Below are 15765 nucleotides of genomic sequence, written 5' to 3' on the forward strand. Positions count from 1 at the left end.
GGCGCCTAGGGGGCGCCCTTTCCGCGGACCCCGGAAGGGCTCCATTTCGGAGCTCTTCCTGGTTTGGTCCGCTGGGCGCAGCCTTCAGACGGCTGCGCCCATCGGACCAAAGGGTTCTCCTTCTCCCCGCTCGCCTGGGTGGGGTGTCCTTGGGGCTTGAAAGCTCAAGGACACCCCTTCCAGGCTGCCAGGGAGGGGCCTTTTGCCGCTTCCCCGCAGCCCGGAAAGCAGCGGATCGGGGCTTCAGCGGCTGCTGCTCTGGCCGCTGAGGGCCCGATCCTGCGGGGAAAGGTGCACCTACAGGCCGCCCAAAGGGGTTGTCTGTAACGCGCCTAAGTGAGGATTGGGAACTTTTACAGTCTCTACATAGTTCCACAAACTAGGGGCTACTTGGGATCATGAAATATATAACAATCATAAGACACTAATGCAAGATTACATATTGTAACTACCACCGAGGATTCCGCCATTATGAATAAATAAATTGGACATACTGAGGGAGAAAGAAAGGTGAAACATGTACACAGAGGCCACATGTCTTTGCAGACAAATGGAGTCCAGAGTTCAGTGCATTTAAGTTGCCTCACGTGGGAGGCTACCATTCTGTGTGGTAATGGGATTGCATGCTGATGCAGCCCTGGCTGCTTGGTAGGGTTTCCCATGTCACAGGCAGAAACCATCCACTTTACATTGAAAATATACTCCTAGCAACAGACACAAAGCAAAAAGTGAAGCGTTCCCGCCTCATTACTGCAAAAAGTACCTAGTGCCAAAATAAAACTTGTTAGAAGTAACATATAATTTCCACGCCTCTGTAAATCCTCCAGTTAAGAAGAGCCCATCACTCTGAGGCAATCTTTTCATTGTCACAACACTCTTAAAGAAGTTATCTTCCTCTCTTTTAATTTTAATTCATTTGTTCAGGTTCTGTTTCTCGGGAGCAGCAGAAAATGTCTTTGTTTGATCTTCCATGAGACAGCCTTTCAATATTGGAGACAGATATATTTACCCCAAGTCTTGTCTAGCTCAATATAACCAGCTCATAGGGCTTGTTTTCAGACCCTTGGCCATTTTGTTTACCCTCCTCTGGGTATATTTTGTGGGAAGCTAGCAACACAAGCAGATGTTGGACATGAGCGATTCCGTTGAGGAAGATCCTGGAGAATGAGGTGGGGGGAGGGGCAAGGATTTAAAAACTTGTCTTGACAGGAGTATGCCGTCTTACCCTCCCCAAGATAGATTAGATGGCTAATCTTTCTATGTTTTTTTGGACCTACACAATGATCTATTCTAGATAGATCTGTTCTTATTGACTTAGTGTACCGTTTACTTTTATTTTTAAATACAGATGAGTCCATCCATTTTTCTCCTCTGCTGGCTTGACTGAAGTACAGAATCTACTTGCTCGGCGTTTGCAAGTAAACAGGAAAGAAAAAGGTGAAGATAATCGTGTCTGGATAACGAGCAAATATCCAAAAAACAAGTGCAGCTGGCTCCGAGCCGACAAGAAAGATGCTCTGGAGAAACCACAGTAACTTAGCCTGATGTTTCACTTCTTTTTCTAAGACATTTCTGTAAACTGGTCAAAAGCCAGGAGGACTTTGAACAGACTCCCCCCACACACCCACACACCACTTGTTAAAATCTGGACTCAGTTGTAATAAAACACATGGCTAGTTTAGACTACAATCAGTGGTTCTTTTTTACTAACAGCAACCAACTCCTTTCACATGGTAAAACATTTTGTTTCTGAAGCCAAGTAGAGTGGTGGAGACAAGATGGCAGGGGAAAAACTCTAATACAATAAATAAATAAAAAATTAATACAATAAAAGTCGATTAACAATTAATAAAATACTATCTATAATTTCTTTGGTGTTCTCTCCTCATGTTCTCACAAAGGGTTTTCAGTTTTTTGAATGTTGCTGCTACTCCTTGTGCTATCTTGAGCTACTTTTTCTCTGGGGAACACATGGGGTGAGTCTTGTGCTAAAGGGGCTTACTTTAGAGGGTATGCCAAAAGGAAATTAGGGTTTGCATGCAGCTCACAGGTCATATTTCCCTTCTGAATGCATCTTCTTATACGAAGCTTCCTGTTACTTGATTTTCTGCTGAAGCCCTCCTTCAAGTTTCTCCCTTAGTTTGGCACTGTTTCAGTGTCAAAATGGTATCTTTTAAGTGTTGGGCGCCATGGCCGTGGAATCTTCTCCCCAAGAGACCTGCTTAGTGACAGTGTTGCAGTCCTTTTTACATGGAGAAAGGACCACAGAGACTCTACATAAATTCAACCTAGACAATGAGGAAATGGAAATAGTTAAAGATTTCCTGTACCTTGGATCAAACATTGATCAGAACAGAGACTGCATTCAAGAAATAAGAAGAGACTAGAAATGAGAAGGGCAGTAATGAAAGAACTAGACAAGATCCTAAAGAGTACAACTGACCACTAAAGTTAGAATCATCCAAGCCATTGTATTCCCCATCACCACATACAGATGTGAGAGCTGGACAATGAAGAAAGTAAATAAAAAGAAAATAAACTCATTTGAGATGTGGTGCTGGAGAACGGTGCTGAGGGTATTGCAGACAGCCAAAAAGACGAACAAATGGATCCTTCAACAGATCAAGCGTCAACTCTCCCTGGAAGCCAAGATGATTAAATTGAGTCTGTCATACTTTGGCCACATCATGAGAAGCCATGGCTCATAAGAAAAAGCAATAATGCTGGGAAAGGTTGAGGATAGAAGTAAGAGAGGAAGAACCATATGCCAGATGGATAAACTCAATCAGGGAGAGCATAGGACTGAATCTACAAGACTGAAGTAGAGCAGTGGAGCACAGAGGGTCTTGGAGAGGTTTCATCCACAGGGTTGCCATGAGCCAAGGTTGACTCAAGGGCAGTCAACAACAATGTGCAACATGAAGGCACATGCACATGCCCACACCATGTTTATCCATCTGACTTTCCCTTTAGACCTGAGCAGCCAAACAGTTTCATAATGAGACCTGCAAATATGTAAAACTGTACCTGGAATACAACTGGAATGGGATTTTAGTAGAGTCGTCCCTTCTCTTACGCAGGGGATCCGTTCCGCTCCCCCCCCCCCCCGCATAAGGGAAAAAATGCAGATGTTAATTCAAGTGAATGGGGCTCGTGCCTGTGGCAGTGTGTGGTGCGTGGCGACGCATGTGCCATTGCCTTTTCCAGTGCACAGCACTGCTCCTTCCAGCGTGGCTTCCAGCATATGATGTGGGCGCACTGTACTATGCTCCTGTTAAGAGCCTAGCTGCTACATGTCAGTGACATCACTAGGGTTGGTGTCATCTGGTAACTCATGGTATCACCTCTCCATTAACTTCCCATTTCACACCATACAGAATCCTTAGTAATTTTTTTTGCACTAATGTTACTTATAAATTGTAATTCTCATATACCACTGAATGTAATGCTAATAGTTGTGACATAAACAACTAGGAAAATTAAAATCATAGCTTCTAATTTCAATATCATATGCACAACCTAAATGTTTTTACATATACATAGTGAATATTTGGTTAAAATGTGACATTTGAAAAGAATTTTTTAAAAGCATACTTTAATTTTTTTAAAAAAATCTATTTGAAATTTTAAATTTTAATTATACAAAATTCTGAGGCCACTCCTTTCTCCTCCCACTGAGCTTCACCCCACTCCCACCATCTCTTAAACCATTTCAAAGGGAAGCAGATGAATGTCACAACCCATTTCTGCCAAAAGGTAGGCATTTGAGGAGCAGTGGTGTCACCCTCCCCCACTTTAGGGTGTTATCTGGTGTGGTCTGCACCCCCTAGTGATGCTATTGCTACATATTACACACATTGAAACTTCCAGACTTTCGTCAAGGCAAGTTCTATATAAAATGCATTGCAGAAGTCATGATGTAACTAAGACTTTGATGGCTAAGTAGCTGATGCATTCAATGGAATTATGCAAAGGTGTCTCTTTGCACTAGCAACATCCTACTGGTAACATATGTGTGTGTAAAATGTGGCTTAAGCATGCATATGTCTTTCTTTGGACAGGGTGCAGGAAGCTGTTCTCTAGCCCAGGGGGAAATAAAGTGTGGCCTGTAGTCTGCATGTGGCCCTCACTGCCATTTTTGTGGCCCCCCAGTGGCCCCATGGAGTTAAAAAAAGTCACATGTTTACCCAAAATGCTCTCAAGAAGACTTAGGGTCCATTCCCACTGGAGGAATAACCCACATCCTGATTCGGCTCTGCCTCGCTATATCAATCGATTCCAAAAGGCCCCTTGTTCCCACCATGAAAATGGGACCTGTTTGGAATCAATTTTTTGGGAGGGCACACTTGTTCCCATTGGGGCTACAAGCAGCCCTTCACCCCTTCATCCAGTGCCCTCTGGACACCTTCGGAAGGTCTTTCCCTTCTCTCTCCCTTTTTCTCTTGCTTCCCTCCCCTCTCCTCCTCGTGTTCCTTCCTTCCTTCCTTCCTTCCTTCCTTCCTTCCTTCCTTCTCCCTCCCCCCTTCTTCTTCTTCCTTCCTACCTTCCTCTGCAGCTTCCCCGGGGCTGGCAGCATTTCTGGCGCTGCTGCTGCGAGTCCACTACTCGCATCATGCTGACCTGCACGGCAACAGCACTAAAAGCGCAGCCAGCCCAGGGGAAGCCACGGAGGCCCAATAGCAGCGCCGGCTGCCCCACCAGCCCCAGGAGAAGTGCCGGTGCAGCAGTGGGAAGGAAAGGTAGGAAGGAAGGGAGCTGGGAAGAGGAGAAGGAGGATGGGGGTTTGGGGTCCTTATTTTTTTAAAAAAAACCACACACCAAAAGTAATCGCGAAATCGGTAGAACGGTTTAGCAGCTATTCGCCTTTGCAAGTAGCTGCTTTGCCTATCTATTAATTTTGTGATTAGTTTTAATTTGAAAAAAAGGACCCAAAATGGCAGCACTGGGTGTGTGTGTGACATCTGGAGATGGATGAGACACACACGCACACACACACACCCCTCTGCCATTCTGAAAGAATCGATCCCAATCTGACGTTCCCACATTTTGGACGTGTATTGGGATCTATTCCTATCAAAAGAATTGCAAAAGAACCGGTAACAAAATACCCCAAGATTTTGGTGTTTACCCCATTTTTTTCTCCACTGGAATCAATCAGATGAGGATCGCAATCGATTTTCAGTGGGAACTGGGGCCCTTTAAATTGATGTAGGATGTGAAGCTTTTGGTAGTGGGAATGGGCCCTTAGGGGACATTTTTGCTCCATTTTGGCCACTGCTGGACTATTTTAGGCCCAGGGGAGGTTGTTACCTTTCTTTACTTTATAAAAACTATTTTTATTGATTTTCAAGTCTTTATAAAACAGTGTAAAATAATACCATATATAACAATAACGATAGGATGTGATGTTACTCAGTGATGATTAGTTTGCAGGATTCCATGGATGGGATTAGTCTGGAGTCAGTTCAGTCTTTGCACTGAGTTGTAAAGTGTCTTTCCAGAGGTTGCGGTCAGAGTCTGGAGGTTGGAGGTGGTGTGAAGGTTCATTTACAATTCAATAAAGAGTTTCCAATCCTCATAGAATGTGTCCTGATTTGAATGTCCGTTACAAAGTCTCATTGTAGTGGAAAGTTTTTCCATTAACTATAGGTTCTATACCCTTTCCCACCAGCCTTCAATAGACAGATTCCTATGTTTCTAACATTTGGCCACGTCAAGTTTCACAGCCGTGGTTTAAAAAGTGCAAGTGAGCTGTTTCTAAAACCAGAAACAAAGCAGAATTTGTGTCCAGTCACTCTTGTTATATAAAAAAAAGACTTCCTGGGCCCAGGGACGTAGCCAAAGGGGGGGTTCTTGGGGTCCAGACCCCCCGACCATAGAAAAATGAATGGTGCATGCTGCTGCGCCGCCACGCTCAAGCCCCATTATAATGGTGGCACTTAGTCTGGACCCCCCCTTCCTAAAATCCTGGCTACGTCTCTGCTGGGCCTAAAAACATGGCACCCTATAAGGTGTTGGGGGGCATTTGATGACATTTTTTAGCTTTTGGCAGTGGGAGATGCTGGGGGGTGTCTTCTAGCCTTCCAAAGTTGTCCATGCTTTCTCTGGCCCTTTGGGGTGCTTGAGTGGGGTGAGCTGTCAAAAAAGAGATTGGGGCTTCCATGCAGCCTGATGGGCACTTTCTTCATCCTGATGTAGATACTGAGTAACTCTGGAGGACAGAAAGGAATTGTGGAACACTGTGTACCAAAGGCCATGTTATTAAATATTTATTAAATATCTCCTACACATTTTCTTGGTATCACCTGAAAGGAAAGATTGGAGCCACAGCAATGCAATGATTCCTATGCACAGTCCAACTGTAAGGATATACTGAATGTTCCTGAAAGCTGCTGAGATGTTTGAGGAAAATTTTAGGGCCATGATACTGACATGCAGTTGCCAGTGTAGGACATCTGCCAAGGCAACCAAAGCACTCCAATGTGCTGCCCAAATTCCCACCCTTATTTTAAGAACTCCTGGGCAAACATATTTTTTCTCTCTCAGTACCTACATCTCCGGATTGGGACAAGTGTTTTGTAGTAACTTAAGAAATCTTTCATAACTTTGTAAGGCACTCTTCCTTGGGTGTTTCAGCATTAAAAACAACCCTGCTGAATAGCTTAAATGAAAGTGAGTGACTTGCCTCAAATTATATAGTGAAATGTGACTTTTATTTGTCCTCATCCAAAGTCAACATTGGTTATTTCACTACTGTGTTGTCTGTAAGTTGCTTATGCATGAAAGAGCTGGCTTGAAGTAGTGGTTAGTGTTGGACTTAGCCTTGAGAGATCTGAGTTCAAATCCATACTGAGCCATGGAACTCCCTGGAAAATCTTCACACTATCTCAGCCTGACCTATGTCATACAGTTGTTGTGGCTGTACAGTAGGAAGAAGGGTTTCTGTGTAGACTTTCTTTTGCTCCTTGGTGAAAAGTAAGATATAAAAGCAACAAATAAATAACTACTGTAAAGGATCAAAATCTCTGACTTTTTCAGATGAGCTACATCTAGATGTTTCTAATTTTGCAATGGCTGGATTAGGCAAGCTTGCATTATTGTTATTATGTGTCTTCAAGTCTACTCTGATTTATGGTGATCCTATCCTAGAGTTTTCTTGGAATATTTGTTCAGAAAGAGTTTTCCATTACCCTCATTTGAGGCTCAGAGAGTGTGACTTGCCCAAGGTCACCCAGTGAATTTCCATGGCCAAGCTTCATTACTTCTAAGAACCAGGATTTTTTTTAAGTTAACAGAATTGTTGACTCTGCCAAAAAGGGGCCAGAATCCTGTTGGACAGTTATGAATACATAGCCTTGGCTGCATCCACACTGCAGAAATAATCCAGGTTGACACCACTTTAAGTGCCATGGGTCAATGCTATGGAATTCTGGGATTTGTAGTTTGTTGTGGCACCAGAGCTCTCTGGCAGAAAAGGCTAAATGTCTCGCTAAACTACAGTTCCAAGAATTCTGTAGCACTGAGCCATGACAGTTAAAGTGGAGTCAATCTGGATTATTTCTGCAGTGTAGAGTTATATACTGGTGACTGTTGCATATTCACGTAGGCTATTTGAAATTGTGAAAGTCCCCCAATGCCCACATACCGGGATGCAGCGGCTGTAATTGACAGGGGTCTGTTCCCCTGTTGTTTGGGAAACAGAACAGTTCCTCCACTTGCATAAGTGATGTCCAGAGTAAGGGGGAATTGCAATGGGGTCCTGCCTGTCACACCAAAGAGACCTTACAGGAAGGGGTGGAGGTGTCAGTCAGCTACTTACCAATTGGCAAAGGAACAGATCCCTGCTGCTTGCATTGGGTGCTTCCTTATACATAGAGATGCCAAGGGGTATCGGGACGAGATTCACAAGTCTTTAGCCTTGGAGTTTTAACTAAGTATAACTAATTTCTCACAATAAATAGTAAGGTATAAATGTTTTATTAAATTAATAATAATATGCTTCTTAAAAGTAGCTTTTTGTCTTACATTTTGGGGATTGTTTAGGAGGGGATCATTTCACTTGAGCAATAAGTGCACCTCAGACACTTGAAGGGTTTGAGAGCATCATTTCCATCATAGTTTTCTAATATTTGGGCTGAGGGATCCAAACATTAGGATACAATCAAGGCATTTTATTGTGCGATCATAGACCGATTAATGCCAAACACTAAAAACAAATAATTCAGACTGCACTGTTACTCAGAGAGCTGAACTAAAGTATCATAATTAAATGAAATATATGAAAATGTATACTTGAAATACAGAAGAAAGACCTTCCATGGTAATCTTAACCAACAAATACAAGTATCGTCTTCTGTCAGAGTTCCAAATTTAATAAAAATTAAGAGTATTAATTAAATGTGACGCATCACATGTGAGAAGGATCCACAGGCAGGCTTGCAAAATCCACTTCTACACCATGTGCATTCAAGACAGCACCCAGTCCTGTCATTCATGCTATGACAGAATGATCGGCATGAACATATGCAGACTTTTAACACTGAAGCAAAATGTTTTGTGCAAAACATTTCTATTTATATCTAGATTGGACTCCAAAAAAATCTTGTCTAAATGTTGCGTCCCTTTAAAATCACAGTGTCAAACTAACAACGATGTGATAAAATCTCTATTTTTCCCCTAGTCATCTTGGGAAAGATTCAAATATTTCAACGCCCAAATAAAAGCTAGCATTGTTGCAAGTGGTCCTAAGGCTATCTTTGAACCAGTGTCTTGGACTATAGCTCTCCAAGATCATGTGGACTAGAGGATTCTGGGAGTAAATCCCCTTTCTTTTTCTAATAATGGTCAGCAAAGAAAGTGGGTTTAGATAATTAGGACACTGATTATTAAAGGCAGTTTTGTAAATGAAAAAGAAGAAAAGAAAATGCAATTATTTTACCAGAGAAGAGGTGTCATCTGACTACAACCATGTGTAGGTCTAATTTGAAATGCTAGAAAACTACTACTGTTAGATTAGGGTCTCAAGGGAAGAACAGTGGGCAATATGGTTGTCCTTTCTCATTTATTCATTTTCTTTCTTTTCTGTACTTTTGATAAGTCAAGGGGTTTGAGGATTGGAAACGAAGAGCTGATGCTATGACTGTTTATAATCAAGACTTGATGCCACAAGGAAAAAAGCCAATAGTATTTTGTATTTCCAATCACAAGTATGGCCTATTTATGTGTGAACAAAAATTAGTGGAGTGAAAGGATACCAAGCTACACCTACTGAAGTGTGAAATGCTGTTTATTTTTAAACAGGAGTTCTCACTTTCTCACACACAAGGAGAAAAGCAAGTCACTCTGCCAACAAAGACTGTACTTGACTTTCTAAAAGTTAATTAAAAATCAATAGATATTTCAACAAGAGTCATTTCTTGGGGTTTGATAATTGTTATACCTCAGTGAAGGGGAAAGCAACCCCTGCCTCTATTAATTTAATGGGGTGGAGAGAACTCTTATGAAGAAGCAATGCCAAAGAAGAAGGCAATGGCACACCTCTTGAACATAACAACAAGAGAGGTAAATAATGGTTGGAAGTTCAATTTAAAAACCAGTCTTCTTTCACTGTATATTTGCTACATCTTCATCTAATCTAGAAGAGATTGTGGTTCTTTTTTAAAAATAAATGTGACAATAACATATCCTATTTGACTGGCTGGCATGTAGTCAAATTAGATGGGAAATGGTTAAAAACAGGTGGTTGTGGCATAAATCTGTTTTAAAAAAACAATAGGCATACTCCTGGTGGTGAAACAAGACTCATCTATCATTGTATACTTCACATTTTTAGCCTGTCAAAGATGTAATGGACACTATTCAATATGTGCACAATTAGCATTTTCACAGGAAAGCATGAGGCTAGTGTTTGGTGGTTAATCCCTATTTCCCACACAATTGATGGCATGATCCTTTGGTTCTGTCGGTTGCTAGCACAGTAGTTTTCCTTTCTTCTGTGGAGTTGCTGTGTTTCACAAACATCAAGTCCTGAAAAATTAGCATAAAATACGTAGTAAAATATACTACCTGGAAAACTTGATAGATGTACATCTCCTCCCCTAAACTACAACTCTACTTGTAAAGAAGCAATGCAGGACTATGGCTGTTCTCACACTGCAGATTTAATGCAGTTTGGCATTAAATGGCAACTATCATGGCTCCATTCTATGGAATCCTGGTTTGTTGTGGCACCAGAGCTTTCTGACAGAGAAGGCTAAATATCTCATAAAACTACAAAACCCAGAATTCCACAGCACTGAACCATGATAGTTAAAGCAGTATCAAACTGCATTAATTATGTGGTGTAGATGCAGCCTATGACATCCCCAATGTTCTGGTGTAGCCCAACAGTGCCCTCTAAAGTATCTGGAATATTTGTCACCCTCTTGGGCAGCTTGGATACGCCTGATGTTTTCTTTTGTTCTCCAGTATCTCTCCAAAGCTTAACTTCTGTCGCATAATAGTTTCAGCAGTTAGAACTGGCCAGCTCCTTTATAATTTAAGGTTTAGGATCATAAAAAACGTTGATTCTTATTCCTTGGTTGCACCACTTTGCATCACAAATGGACAATATTACTTTATTAGACATGACCACTATCTATCTCTGTACAAAGGGGCTGCCTTTTACCTAATCTAGTTTCCACCTGTGTAAAATGTGTTCCTTCCTCTGGGACTTTCCTAATAACATTCAATTGAAGCCCAAGATGCTATATTTCAGATCACACACTCTGCCATGAACTCTGCATCCTCCTGGGAGCCCAAGACTCGACGGCGTTAGTAGAACTGTGTGTGTATGATTGTTGTATTCCCCTTTCTCCCCTCCCCCTCCCCATAAATGCCTTTTTCTAGTTGGACTGTTGCCTTTGGCCTGTTACAGACAGCCAAAATAAAGCTGCTTCGAGTCACAGTGGAGGTATGGTGTTTCAATGATGCATGCGTCTATAGAGCCGAAGTTAGCACCAAAGCCCACTCTCCAGCCCTAAGGACTGAGGGGGCTTGGTGTGGATTCTGGACTCTTAGGACGCATGCATCATGAAACACCATACCTCACCTGTGACTGAAGCAGCTTTATTGGCTGGCTGTAACAGGCCATTGTTATTAAAAAGGGAGTTTCTCATTAAACCTCCCTCTGAAGGCCTGCATGGTTGCAAGCTATCCCTTGCTTTCTTAACATTTTCACAAGGTTTTGTTAACTTCTGTGTTCCCAGGTTTGGAACAAATCAATCAATCAACATCATCGTCCCTCCTCCCCACACAGATGGTCAGAGCTGTTGTGGAAAAACAGATTCAAGAGTGATAACCATGAGAGGAAACATGGGTGCAACAGTAGATTTGTTGATGCTTTATTGGATGTGGCAGAAATTTACAGCAGAGAAAGGTGTAAATATGTAATGTCATTAGCAAGCCCCATAAATGAAAGTGGTGCTAGAATTACTCTTATTCACTGGATAAGGATGGAATAATGGTGACATGTGTGGACGTGTCTGATAATCTTGTGGAATTGCACGATAGTGATGGGAATATCCTGTAGCTTCTGCTGTCACTTTTGCATATGAAAAGTCATAGATGGGTCCACAAGCCAAAAGAGAGAATGCCCGAAGTCATCAAGTCATCAAGTGTATGTGGCACACTTCCACCGTGAGGTGAAGCCCAAAGTATATATCTCTTTTTTATATCACCCAAAGGCAAGCTCTAACACAAAGATGTGAATTCTAGAGAGAAGCTGATTGAGAGAATGGGATCACACAGAAAGATGTAAATACGATGGGAACAAACAAAGCTTCAAATGTCATACATACACCAATACACAGACTTCCAGAAACAAACAAGAGCAGGAAGGCAAATATGATTTTAAGACATAACAGAGACCTGTGGGATGACTCCCATTATTGGAATATTAAAAATTGAAGGGTATAAAACTTTAAAAAAGGAATAGATGTGACAGAAAAAAGAGGAGGAGTCACATACATGTCAAAGAAAATACAGGTGTAAAGAAATCCGTGAGAATGATTAGACACATTGAGAGAGCCTTTTGTAAAAATAAAGAGAATAAATAAATGCAACAATGTGATGGGCTTTTACTGCAGGTGAGCAAACCAAACAGCAGCAGTATAACGGGGGGGGTGGGGGTGGGGGTGGGCTGCACCGGGTGATACCCAAAATGGTGGTGACACCCGGTTGTCTCCCTGTCTCCCACGGCATTTTTTTGCCATGTGGCACTGCTCCGCCACATGGGTTTCTCTCTGCTTTTGTGGTGCTTCTTGAGCCACGCCACCTCTCCCTGGGCCTGTGCAGGCATGGTTGCAGTCCTCACAACAAACGTCCTTCCAATGCCATCCTCCAAAAACTCCACCAGAATCCCCCCCACCAGGTGTCACTCGATGCGGACATCACTGCCAAAAAGAGATGTGGATGATGCTTATCAGAAACAAATCGCAGAAATCTCAAAGATGCAAGAATTAGTAATTATGGTGGGGAGGACTTAAATAATAACCTGATATCTGCTGGAGACTTGGGGCCAAAGCAGGCGAGCAGGAAGAAGCAGCCAGACGTCGCTTCCAGCCTGATTGCCCCAAGGCTATGGCAAAGACACGTTACAGCCCTGAGGGTGCTCTTGCTGCAGCCTCAAATAGGCTCCATCATTGAGATTGGGAGTCGGGGCTGGAAGAAATCCCTGGGGCTAGGCTTGCCATATCCCGCCTGGGGGCGGGACTTTCCCCGTTTGGGGGGGGCCACAGGTCCCACCCCGGTTTGGGCCCCCCCCAGGACCTCCTCCCCCCCAGCAAGGCCTGGAGGCAGCTCCAGCCCTCCCCATGGCTGTATGCCAACCTCCCCCGCCTCCCTGCCTGGCTTCCTAGAGAGCGGTCTAAAGACATCTGCCCACTCAAGCTATGGCCAGCCACTTGGTATATAACCCTGCAAGAGCTTACTTTCTAGGTTACAGTGAGTAAAGAAAAAAAGGCCATCAATGGTTCCTGTTTCACTGGGATCTAAATGCCTCATCTTTCAAATGTCTACCAGTCAGTATTGTTGTAATTCTTTATCACAGGGTCGTTTTTCAAGGCCCTAAACAACCTTTACTTGTAATATGCAAATTTCTCCCGAAGCTGACCAATGGGAAAGAAGCATCAGCCCCCTCCGCTTGGGTTGTTTTCAATGGCTTGGAAAGGAAGGGCTTTTGCCTTGCAATTGTAAATAGGAAGGTTTGCGGTAGCAAAGGCTGCAAGAAATAGTTTGACCCCCACCCTTAAACATCCATGGCTCAGTGCTATGAGATTCTGGGAATTGTAGTTTCTTGTGGCACCAGAGCTCTTTTGACAAAAGGAGACTGAATGGAGGCGTTGCCTGGCTGGGGGCAGAGCCTCTTGCCAGCAGTGAGAAGGCTGCGATGATGAGAAAGCAGGGCTCCTCTGGTGGTCCTGGCCACTTCCCTTGGCTCCCTCCCTCCTCCTCCTCCTCCTCCTCCCCTCCTCCAGAGCTCATTCACACTCCCTGGCTGTTCTCTCCCCCCCCCCCCTGCACTTTGAGACCCCTTAAACTGCCAAAGCTCAATGCTCTGGAATGCTGGTGTCTGTGAGGCATTTGGCCTTCTCTGCAGAGAGCTCTGGTGCCCAATAAACTACAATCCCAGGATCGCATAGCACGGACCCTGGCAGTCCAAGCAGTGTGTTTGGAACACAGAGATCCAGTCCCTAGCTTTATATCTCTCACACACACTGCAGGAATAATAACCCACTTTAACTCAGTGCTAGGGAATCCTGGGAATGCTAGTGTTTGGGAGACATTGAGACTTCTCTATCAGTGATGGCTCTGAGGGCCACAATAGACTACAATTCCCAGCATTCCCCAGCACTAACCCAGGACAGTTAAGTCCACCTCTCAACTGGATTATTTCTTCAGTGTGGATGCAGCTTTGGTGAGGAACTCTGGGCATTTCAGTCCAGCTATGTTTATTTTCTGCAGTGCATTTGGATTAGAGACAAGGTGACCAGGCATCCTCCTCCTTTCCAGGACATGTCCTCTTCTGTCACATTTCAAAATGTCCTCCATTTGGATCATGGCTAAGAAGCATGGATTTATAATACATGGGTGTTTTTAGCGTTTTATTTTTGGCCATGTTGTCCACAATGTTTTTGCTTGGGTGCCTACATTTTGGGGTGGAGGGCATTGGTCACCTTGGTCAAGAGCTTTCCAGGGTTAACTGCATTCGGCTGTGGTGCGTGGAACAAACCACCATTCCCAGAATTCCATAGCATTCAGCCAGACAGTTAAAGTGGTCTCAAACCAATTATTTCTCCAGTGTAGATGCAGCCCAAGCCTTTGCCTCGCTTATGCTGAGATTTCAAAGCCCGCCTTGGCACCACAAAAACGCACAAATCCCAGGATTCCATAGGATGGAGTGATGAGAGTGAAAGCAGTGTGGCAGCAGCCTAAGTGTGCTAATCAGTTCGTAAGATGGTGCACCTCTTGCCTACAGAGTCTCACAAGAGACTTTTTGTTTAACACTTGTACCATAACTCCATTTCATGTGCTCCTTATTTAGTGGGGAGGAATACAGAGAAAACAAGTCAAATGAAGAAAAACCAAAGGGTTTGGTTGTGGAATAAGCCTCAGAAATAATGCAAAGGCAATGTTAAAATAAAGCCATGTTCAATGCTCAAATGTACTGTTTGGAATGGGGAGAGGGGGGTGGCCAGAAAGGGAAGTACATTTCCGTGATCTGTCTACAAACAGTGTCAAAATGTCCTCCATTTTGATCATGCCTAAGAAACATGCATTTATATTAACATTTCTAAAAAAAGCCTCAATTTTTTTGCGTGTCCTCCATTTTTATAAAATGTGTCCTACATTTGAAAATGTTGTCCTGCATTTGTCCTACATTTGTCCCGGTTTGGAGGTCCTCACTTATGGCAACCCTACCTGGGGCCGTATGTGGCCCACAGCTCACATTTTACCCAGCCCTGTTCTAGAAGCTACTCTGAGGCAGAGGATGGAAGGAGGAGATGTAATGTGACTTCTGGCCAACCACTTAGCAAAAGAAGGAGACCTCTCTACCTCCCGTTGAGATCAAGCTTAGAAATGCAGACAAGCTTGTCTAGCCAGGCTGCTGTCAAAATGTTTACATTTGTCTGCTCCTGCCTGTTTGTACAAAAGGATTAAGCTAAAGACCCTAGCTGACCTTATAACAGTACTTGCCTGGCCTCCTATTAAGGAGAATTGTGACCTCTCTGGGACCACTTGAGCTATGTGTGCCATTCTATGCCCACTTGCTCTGTATGACACCATTTTGTACATTGCTGACAAGTATTTTTGTTAGCCAAGCCTGCTCTCTCCACAGCTGGGCAAGGACTTTGGAAATGGGATTTAAAATCTCCCCAAGTAGTTGGATAGACTGCCATCTTCTGCAAGTATCTGCAAAGAGGGAAAGCCCTCCCTCTAAAAATACTTATGGAGGCCATGATGATGATGATGATGATGATAATACACAGTAGAATCTCTGGAGGCTTTCTTCACATTAGGACCTGAGCAGTTGATATCCTTATTTATTTTCAGCTTTCATGAGGCTACAGCACAAACTATTTTTCTTTTGATTATGATACTTCACCCACTTTTAACCACAGTCAATGATCAGTGGATTATATAAGTATAAGACAAAGTAGCTTTCAATAGAAACCTGTGCTCATGGAGGCAATTTCCCCTCTTGTTTTAAACATAAAATATTCAGTC

This window comes from Sceloporus undulatus, chromosome 1 (assembly GCF_019175285.1).
Source record: "Sceloporus undulatus isolate JIND9_A2432 ecotype Alabama chromosome 1, SceUnd_v1.1, whole genome shotgun sequence".
Lineage (NCBI taxonomy): Eukaryota > Metazoa > Chordata > Lepidosauria > Squamata > Phrynosomatidae > Sceloporus > Sceloporus undulatus.